The sequence below is a fragment of the Perna viridis genome, chromosome 12, assembly GCF_037379345.1.
Source record: "Perna viridis isolate PV_CMFRI_1.1 ecotype Kerala chromosome 12, ASM3737934v1, whole genome shotgun sequence".
Classification (NCBI taxonomy): Eukaryota; Metazoa; Mollusca; class Bivalvia; order Mytilida; family Mytilidae; genus Perna; species Perna viridis.
This window is the reverse complement of record NC_142456.1, coordinates 31,884,270-31,895,876: the sequence shown is the minus strand read 5'-3', so window position 1 is coordinate 31,895,876 and position 11,607 is coordinate 31,884,270.

The following is an 11,607-nucleotide window of genomic DNA, read 5'->3' as shown; positions in this document are numbered from 1 at the left end:
TACCGGGTGAAAATATTTCAAACTTAAATTTATTTCTTTGTAGGACGCACACGAATGATAAGACGTTTGATTTGAACGAAATTTATATGGGTCAAGTTTGCTTACGCCGGACTCAAAATATATGTTCATATACTTGTATTTTTAACTCTGGTAACTTCAAAAGTACAGGATATTAGGGAACGAACAAAGATAATTTGCAAAATGATAACGTAAATAAATGTAATCAGAAGTATTCTAACAGATAAGTTTTAAACCAAAGACAACTTAACTTACATTGTATTTCTATTTTTCGTCGACCTGCAACGGAAATAAACAGCCAGGAATGTAATGGTTGTCAGGACAAACCAACTGATGATTGCAACCAAAATACCAACTGTGTAACTGGTTTTTTTCATATGCATTTGACGTTTTAAATGGCGTTGTTTGAATAAAAAGCCTAGAAACAAAAGTTTCCCTATGTGAATTTAGACTTCGACCGTCTTTTTATAATAACACAGGTTTTGATTTAATTCTTAAAACAATTCTTAGGTAAAAAAAAAACGTTAGTGAATCAGGACTTTATAAATATACTCCAACAAAACTGAAAGAGATTAACTGTAGTTTCAAGTAATTGGACTCATGTATATACAGTTAATACATGGTTAAAAGATTAAGATTTAGATAAACAGCCTTTCCCAATATTACTATGCTATGCAGTCACTATAGTGAGCGGCTATTAAAAAAATCAAAACCAAGCGAACTTATATTGTCTTCGGCTGTATTTATTACACCAACGATGTTCATCATCCCATAACGATGTGACTTTAAATATGAAGTTCGTTTGGAAACTAATATAAATGACCTCGGAAAACTCAAACAAGTTATAAAAGTTTAACTGCGTAAAACTCTTAAAAATCATATAAATCATATTATTCTACAGAGTGTATTAATATTTCTCAGTAAGAGAACGAAGAATACAAAGAGAAATCAAGGGAACCAAGGTTATAGGGGTAATCAAAAGAATGTAATCCAGGGACAAAGACCAAACATGGAAAACAGACATACACAACAAAGAACATAAAGTAACTAAAATCATACATACAAAGTAACAAAAGTAAATGAGCAACTCGGACTCCACTAAAAACTGGGAGCATGGGCCAGGTGCACCGGTAGGGCAAGCGTCCTCTTCTTTTCTAGAAACACACACCGAGTTGCTCATAAAAAGTCAAGTCCGGGGTAGACAAACGAGGAAAGGAAAACTATGACCCGTTGAATAAATCAGTTTTCATGGTGTTGATGGATACACCATAACGATCCACGAGTTCATGATGACGACCATAAAACTTCTGTAGTGATGACTTCAATCTTGTAGCAACATAATCCTTTGTTAGAGTTCTAGCGCGATACAAAAAGTCTGCGTAGTCCCGGCAAGCTCTGGCATAACGTATGAGTTGTGATATGAACACGCCATACGCAGGAGCCGAAGGGATGTTGCCACAGATGAAAGGAAAGTTGACAATTCTGAATGAAAAGAAATCACGTTTGTCGTAAAGTTTAGTCAATGGTTTTCCTTTACCATCGTTTTCTAAGTGTAGGTCAAGATATGAGGCTGACTTCACAGTGTTGGTAGTATCTTTTATATCAAGTTCTTTTGGGTAGATGCGATGTATCAAATCCCGGAAATTAGGATTGTTTAAAGAAAACACGTCATCTATATAGCGGAAACTGAGATTAAAATTATATCCATCAATTGCTCCATTCAGTCACTGCATATATGATCTTACAACACCCTATTCTAATTTTTATTCTGGCGACCTATTTCATCTGTCAAACAGATGCAATCTTCATGATTTAAACGCAGAAAAAATCCCGAGGATTCTAAATGGTCACCTGAACAGAAAGTAGAATGGAGTGGTGTTAGATCCTATATGCAGTGACTCAATGGAATAATTGATTACTGATTAGTCCAGTCTAAATCAGTTTGAACTGTCATATTGATAGTATGTGATAGACATAAAGAGTGGACATTATCTTAAAACATAATTACACTTACGGTTGCTTCACAAGTAGTGGTAGAGGCATTGCATGAGTAACACAAGTCATCATAAATGACAATAACAACGATCTCACTAATTTTTTTTTCCATTGTTAGATACGCTTATCTCGTAGCCTTCAGCCATAATTGTTTAACTGTCCAGAGACCTTTTCTTTCTTGCGGAGAATGTGTCACAAGACACCTTGTTCGAATCAGAAACTGTAGCATTATTGATAACCGGATCAGATATATACAATTTCTGGTTCTCTTTGATCTAAATAAATTTCATTTTCATAAATATGGTTTAAACTATATGTTCCCTAAACATTTCAAAATCTAGGTAAAACAGAATAAAAGAAACCAAATCTAAGACAGTAACTTTCAATATACAAGTGCATAAAAACGTTGCCCCATAAAGTAGTCTAAAGAACAACACAAGAGAAATAAGGACCCTCCCCCCAAAAGGGAAAAAAATGATATTATAGATACAATCAAATAAGGGATGTTTAATTCAGTAACGAAGATATACCGGTCTTATGTCGAAAATATTTATCCAATTCTGTCTACGTAAAAAAGAAGACAGTCTCAAGTTAAAAAAAATTATATTCTAAATGGGAATAACATAAAAATTTTTTTTCTTAAAAAAAGTAATTTGATGGATTAAAAAATAAATAAATAAATAAATAATAAACAAACATAAAGGTTTTTTGTCTTTCGTTTATCATATAAACATAATCCAAACTTTGTATTTCAATTCATCAAAGAAGTACCTGAAAATGATGAAGTTTACAGACAACCACATCAAAGTCACCGAAATTTTCATTACATAAACATGTACCTGTAAAAATGTTTCGATGAGAGTTAACATTTATTTCAAGTATAGTTTGTCATGCACATTTGTATAACAATCTACTTTAAAAGACATTTTGAACTAGATTTGAAGCATCTTCATTTGATTTTGAATTGAAATCAAGAAAGTTGTCTATAAATCTGAAAAATCATTGAAACATTTTTTTGTTATTGGGTTAGTTATCATTTATTCTTTATCAATTATAGTAAAGGTTTCTTACCAAGTGAAAGTTAAAGTTAAGCAAAGTACCAACTCGAGTTGATTTCTAAATTATAACAAACGAGCCTAGACTCGAATAATATAATGTCGAAATTAGATAATGCGAGTTGATATTTTGAAACATTCAAATTTAATTCCAGAGTTTTAAACCTTTTCTCTCTATGATTTCATTAATACAGGTGACCGCTTATCATTTGGCGTCTGTCATGACGAAAAAATTATTGGTCGTCCGTAAACGAAGTCGCCAAGTGTCAAGTAAAACTATGTAAGTAACATTACAACGTCGCTTTCAATAAGATTTTTAAGACAATGTGGAAAAATCACACAACAACCAATCGCAACGTCATTTTGTTTCTATCACTAGTTCGTATTAAGTTGTCCCGTAGTATGATATCGCAAAATATTTAGCCGTCCATGGAGTGGATGAAATGATCAAATCCTAGAAAATATGACATTATCAAGTTCAAGATTAACAGTTTGACGTTCAAAGGTTTAATTGCGCTATGGATCATTTGAATTGAATTTGCCAATTTCAGATGCTATTCTTTGTTGAAATTAAATGAATCGTTTGGGTGCGAACCGCACGTCTAGTGTGTCAGAGGGCTACAATTATTGTAGCTAAACCCGACCTGATTTTTCTCACTTGCAATGTGACGGGCGATGCTGATTAAGAAGAACGATTACACCTCTGTAGTATCTTTTGTCAATACCGAAATTTCATTTGAGTTTACGTTGTAAACGTTTCGAGTTTTTGTGATGCCACTTTTTCCTAATTTTCTATTTTTATATGTTATTATATTTTATTCTGACTACGCAATGATGAGTTTGTTGTTCGTCTTTTTTTACTGTTTTCATGTTGAGTCTTAGAGTTTGATGTATCTGAATTGACCTGTTATTGACGCTTCGGTCTTTTCTTAGTTGAGAATATATACAGTTTGATTTACCGGAATATATCAGCTATATACAAAATTTCTTAAAACGTTTGGTCTAATTCTTATTTTAGGCAATGATAAAAGAAAGACTTCGGCGATAATATGATGTTCGAATGTAAACTTTTAATTTTTATATGATAATTAAGAATAATTTCAAATTAGCATGAATCTCTAATGTGATGAGAGTATAAACTGTAAACATTGGACCACAAGTTTGTATGATAATATAGCTGTATCAAATATCAATTAATCAAACTCAATTTTTCATTACTCTTTCTTGGATGCCCACGCGTTGGGAATGAAGAACAATACCAAAATTGCCGAACTTAAAATCTAAGCAGAAGTCAAAAAGAAAAGTCGAACGCAAAGTCCGTATTACAAATGTCACTATCAGGGTAAACCGGAAAGTTTGAGACTAACGCAATGATCTGAACAATTGATTTAAGGTTAAACCAGGTTTTATAGCGCCCCTAACATTTCGCTTCCATTACTGTAAATTATTGACTGTTAATTTCAACACAAATGAACAGCATAACATTACTAGCTGTCTAAATCGGTAAAATCTGTAAACACTCGAACTTTTATAAGAAGTGTATATTTTTTAAAACTCATATTCAAGTACAAAAACTACAGAAAATCAATTTGCAGACATAATTCATTCTCTAAAATATGCTTGTCAGAAACAGAATGTTTAAAGATAAATTCAGAATTTGTTATTGTCGAGTAATTTGTCGGTCTTTATTGCTGTTTGAATTTACCGTTAGCACATATTCCATTGTTATGGCAATCATTTTCACACGAGTTGACTCGTTAACTTTTCTAGAATTGAAACGCCGCTTTTTGACGTTTCCTATGCCAGTGTTTCGTTCTTTGTCAATTCTGTTAGCGACGAAACCTGCATGTTGCTAAGAGTAGCCGACATGTAATCTGTGGTACCGACTATCTGTTTGCATAAAACAAATGAAAAAAATGACAAGCTGTACTGTAAAGAGTAATAGCCTTTATAATAATTCAAATCATTAGGCAATTCTTTTCCACATATATAATATTGTGCACAGTTTAAAAAAAAACTCCATAAAATCAGATATAAAAACACCAAGCATATTGATATTTTAAATGTCGGTATGCTGTACACGTGTCCCAAGATATAACCTCTCAACAGTAGCACTAGAACCAAATACAAAAGAAGGTCTTAATACAAAAAAATTGTTTACAAAAAGTACAAGAAAAAAAAAATTATTCGAATTGGAAGCAAAAACCAGCATTTAGTAGTTAAACAAGTGTAAAACATGAAGTCTCAGTGTTTGTAGGGCCTGAGAACATGGCAAATTTAAGCACAAACATAATACTAGTATATAAAACGGGTCAGACAAGACAGTTACGAAGATCTATAAAAACATATGGCTGTTCCCGAAAACCTCAAAACCATGAAATCAATCACCCACGAGCTTGTGTTATTCCCTAATCCACAAAAAAATGGTTTCCACGAATTAAATATACTTTCGCAGTATATGTCTTTATTTATATTTAGGTTATAATTTAAAACTAATTTTAAGGAATATAGAATATGCACAATTCCTATTTCAAGAATCAAGTCATAACATTCCGTGGTAATTTGATTATAATCGTGATCATTGAATCTTGCCATACCAACATATATTCCTTTGTTTTTTCTCTAACCTATATTTAATGTTAAAATTGGCTTTTTGTCAGTCATGTCAATATTAACTAAATTTTAATTATACTAATGAAAAAGATTTAAAGAGTGTCTAACTGTGCTCTTGTCATAAGACTAATGAAGGATTTTAGTCACTTGTAATGTTACCTGTTTCGCTTGACGAGTACCTGAAGCCAGCCGTTTTTTTTTATTGTGGCAATTAGTATTTGTCAGTGCTTTTTTGTGGTGCCTTTTCCTGATCTCCAGTCTTTATATGTAACTGTATTTTATTCGGATCGTTAAATTGTATATGTTGTTCATTTTTGTCGTTGGTTTACCGAATTATTGCATATATTCATTACCTTTATATCTTGAATACAAGAATTCAAATAATCGGAAATTATAACTCCTGAAGCTTCGCTTATTTCATCTGGAAACTTTTTGTTGAAGTACGATCTGCATGTCAGTTCCGCTGTTTCATATGTCCATCCGTTTTTCCCAGTGTAATCCTTTAAAACAAAGCAAAGCACAGGAAACCTGGTTCTTTGCTTAGCGATTGATCAAAGTCTTTCCATATTTTAACTACTCTGAATTTTAATATATGGCTGGATAAGACTAGCAAAGATGATTTACAGTATTAATCGATTATTGCTTTATTTACCATACTCCTGAATGAAGATAGTGTTAGCATTTCCTACTTTTACAACTACCAATTACCATTCGCCTAGTCGATATTTCTACTGTAATGTTTTTGTAAGAGAATACTTGTATCCACTTCAGAATCCATTCATTTGATTACAACGTTATTTATTCAGAATCTCAAATTTTAAATTGGATGTATAATTTTTGTTGTGTACTGAATCTATTAAAACCTCAAACAATAAAGAAATTGTCAATTGAACACCATTCAAAAGGAACTGTTAACACATCTAAAAGTGTTTAAGGTTAACGTTTATGTAAACTGAACAAAACTATTTTTTCTAATAAAGATACAATTGTATTAAGTGGATAAACATTAAATATTAAAGGGAAATAAATCGAAAGAACTGAATAACCAAATCAACATATTTATGAATATGAAGAACTTTTTACTTGCACTAGTTTCATTTATTACAGCGTTTTTGGAAACAGATCCCATTGTATTTTTCTTCCTAAGAGTGAATAACCTCTGTAGATAGATGTTATGTGTATTTTCCGCTTGATATTCATCTGAATGAAGCATTTGTTTCGCACGAGACAAAGTGGGCGGGTTTGCGCTGTAAACAGACAGCGTTCACTTGTGAAAAGTGGATATTTATTACACTGTTATACAATTGATACCTGCTCTATTTCTTCTTCATAGACATCCGGATCAATGTAAAGGTCCGTGAGGTCATCATCGAAGTCATCTGAAGCATCGTCTAAAATATTTGTATCGCGTGGACTACGTTGGATTTCCCCTTCGGAACATTTACTGCTTGGAAAGTCTGCAACTTTCTGTTCATAACATGACTCCATAGACGCAGTTACATTACAATGTAGTTCGTTAAAATTTGCAAAATTTTCCAAGTGAGATGCTTGTGTTTTGCAACTGCAGTATGAACCTATAGAAACGCTTTCCTTCAGAAGTAGGGATCTGATACGACGAGTGATAACGAGTCATTAACCCTTCAAATAAAAAAAAAGTTGCTATGGACAATTTGTTTTAGTGTAATACAAAATACAAACATAATTTTTATCAGAAAGCAAAACGATTACGGAAGACACATTAACCATTACCTAAAAGATCCGGAGCGATTTACGTTGAACCTTATGGTTACATTCGTAATTTCCAGTGGTTATGATTCCTATTAATTACTTATTCATTATATTGCTATGGATGTTGCGAGATATTTCGTTGCTGAATGCTATTTCTGTCTACATAGTGTAAATGGAAGTCGCATTTTACTGCTAATTAATTGTTTATTTGTTTTAAAGAGTATTTTCCTGTTTCGATCAATTTTTGTCATTGTTTTACTTTTACGATACATACCTCCATGATTTTCCGAATTTTGTAATATCGCTTTTCGAGGTTCCTGCAATAATTGTTCCATCACTTTTTAGAAAATCATCATCTTGGTGTTTATAATGCTTGCTTAGAAATCCACATAGTCCTTCAGTCTCTCTAATATCTAGCACTGATGGTTTAATATGGATGTACTTGATTAATTCATTTTTAACTTCAAATAATATTTTGGTGCCAATAGGCAACGTCACCTTCAATTAAAAAAAGACTTTACTAATAACCAAACTTTGAAGCTCAATTGAAGGTTATTGTACATGTAATAAAATGATTTGTATTTGCTGCGATTAATCTTGGTTTGAAACCCATGGAAGATCAACGAAGTTCAAAACATTTTACTTATTGTTGTTAATTTTGATTCCAAATGACTTTACAAGGTTTCCCGCATTTTTAGAATCTATGACGTTTTGGAGGGCTAACGTTAGTGACATATTTTGAAAGTTAGGTCAAGAAGTATGAAGCATTATATTGGGCTATACTTAAGTTGTCTGTAGAATATAGAGTTACAGTGATTCATAGCATTGGTATGTGCTTGTAATTATTCCGACTTTGTATGTACCAAAAAATCTAGCCTTGAAACATTCACTACACTTTTCCGTCAGCGTAATCTTCTTTGATATACACCATTCATGGACTTCAGCGATAAATTACATTATTCAAGTATTGTGACATTTTTATTCAATCGTGATTTATTATCAACCGTTAATTAAATCATAGTTTTCTTAAGGATTTCTTTTATATACATGTTAATGAAGAGAGCATACAGCTCGGTCATTCCTCTTTTCATAACACTTATCAATCTAATATAGCTCATACAAAATTGATATTATTTATGTCAGCCTTTCACTTTTCTATAAACACAGTGTATTGTCTTCACGAGACTATTGAACGTGGCAGCGGTACGCAAGACGGGTTTTAGACCTGTATACATATGCATGTACTAATAAGAGAGTTTGATGAATTGAAAAAAAATAATAAAAGGAGCATTTAAATGACAGTTTAGTAACAAGTGATATCAGACGTTTTCTACATACAGGTGATGTAAAAACGACTAGCCAAATATAGTGTCTGGAGGGCCGTTACTGATGTCTCATTTACACAAACAACGTAAAAATATCGTTTAAGTTTGTTTATGATGGCTCATCAGCCCTAGCTACATGTGTAATTATTTTTTTAGAATTACTCACAGTATATTTATTTTCCTTTTTCTCATAATAAAGGCCATTGTCATCACATATCCTTTTTACCAAGATATCTGGCGTCCGACCTATGAATCTATGACTCCATTACAAAGTCTTACGGATAACATCGAGTTGCCACTTATGATTGCTATTCCACAATGGCAAGAAGCGCGGTTTTGATTGCAGGATGTAAAAATTGCCTGTACCTTGAATGAAATTTATATTGTATCCGTATTCTATATGTATCAGATTCTATTAGTGGTTAAAAATGATGTGCTGTTATGTTTGTTTATATATATTTCTCACGAGGTGTAGATTACAATACTGGCAATGGTAAATCTTTCCGATAATAACTTAAATATTTGAAGGATATAATTACTTAAAAACTAAAATGAAAAAGACTGAAAGGAGTACCTAGTGATGATCTGTGTTTGTTTTACAAGAGTGAGCAAATATGAATTTTCCAAGAAATAAATAGAGTTCACCGGATGGCGGAATTTCTCTTACGAGTGGAAGAAATTAAAAGGATTCTACGGGGACAAGTGTAAAACATAAAAAAAAGATTTCGGGCAGTTTGCCTTTTGCCAGAAATAAACTGCCATGATCTACTTCTGATAGAATTATGACGTTACTTTTTCAATGAAATTATTGTATAAGCCATTGTTAGAAGACAGCACGTAGATCTCCACCCATATTTGACTGCTGTCCTTATGGTCTTCATTCAAAATGACCATTTATGACAAAAATGAAATTACAGATTGAAACAGAAACTGATAATTTATTTGAGCAACAATGACCAAGTTTCGCCCTTGACTTGTTCTAGAAATACCTCATAAGGACGTGTTCAGTGCCTGTAAAAAACATGCATTCATCTTTGTTGGAAATCATAATATCGTCGGTCAAAGGTTCGGAAATGCGGGTCATTGAATGCCTCACATGTTCTACCTTTCACTTGTATGTCTGTGTCAATAACAATCACCTAAAAGTATAAATAATACACAAAAGTATGAGATATGATAGAAAAAAAAACATGACAGAAAGATGAAATGCAGATTTGACATAGAACCATATGAAAGGAAAAGGTTTTGCCGTGATTTCATATAAAGGAGTTTGTGCCTTTTTTGTACATATTTAATTTAGTTACATATTGCGATAGCCATACTACTATTTAACAATGTCGGATCAGACAAATTTACAACTATAATCCTTGTTCAAGGTTACGTCATGCCAGGCTGTTGAAAGAATAGAAAGTTTACACCATATTGATTATGGAAAAACATGCATAGAAATTTGTGAAAATTTGCAAAATGAATATTCAAACATAGGTATTCTAATAGTGTTGAAAAAAGTAATACGTCACAATGGATAAATATGAAATATCAAACATTGCTTTTTGTTATCAAACTAATTAGAATATGCCCTACAACAAGGTATTTATGAAAACTACATTTTAAACGCAAAATACAATGCATAAATACGAAATTTATCTAAATAACGGTTTTGTGAAAATAAAGAAAATATATATCTTCTCATCATGACCATAAGCTAATTATAAGCGTTTTTTTTTGTACCTGAATGAATTTCACTAACCATTGTAAGCCGTGAATAACAAAACAAGAGAAAACATAGTAAAAATAAAAACAAGTAAAAAAAATACGTAGAATGTTTGAATAAGAAGACTAGCATGAGTATGTTCTACATAAAAATCAATAAATCTTTACATTGAAAATAGTCTTTTTACGAAATTAAAAAAAATCCATTAAAACATATTCAAGAAAAGTTTCAGAAAAATGACAAAAATCGAAGCCATAAAAACGAAAGCAGAAAGAACGAAGCATTCGTTGGGAAAACATATCAGGGAAAACCTGATTGTAGGTTTTGTTTCATTAACAATACAAAGTTTTTTTTCGATTGAAAAAATAGTATGCTTTGTACAATCATTACAATACCAGTCTGTATAATATTCAGACAATGCCAATGCTAGAGGTGATTTTTGGTGTGGAAAAACATCCACCGAACAAACGATTCTATTTTGTCTCCATAAGCTACATTTTACGTAACGATATTCCTTTCTGTATTCAGATTTGTGTGTTTAATACATGTACGTTTATCTCCCACTAAAGTCAACCAAATCAAACCAAATGTTGTGAAGTTTTATTTTCGTTTGTTTTACGTTTTATTCACACTTTATTCTGTTTGTTGTAGGGAGAATTTAAACGACTTTTGTATTACTGTGGTCGTGTTTTGTCTGTGATGTTTTCTAATGATTTATGTCTAAATCAACAGTATATGTGACTATGCATGTATGTGATAGTGACGATGATGATGGTAATGTAAGAATGCAACCTAATAAACGTATACGTTTTTTTCTGTATTGGATTTATTCAATTTTAACGACAATAATGCAACACAATACGATTCCGCAACACCAATGAAAGAACTATAACTCTAGTAAAGTCCCAATTTCTGACAAATTCTATTTAATTTTCTATTTCGAAGTACAATAATCGAATTACAAACAAATGATGTCTAAATGGTCTGTAAGTATTTCTGAATCAGATTCAAAATTGCTCTCATTAGGTATCTTACATATGCTTAAATACCTACTGCCTGATTTTTATAAAGACTGCTTCTTAACAAGATTATTTAGAACTTACCTCAACGTCAGGAACAGAAATGACGTTTCATGCCCCAGAACGATCAACCACGCTTT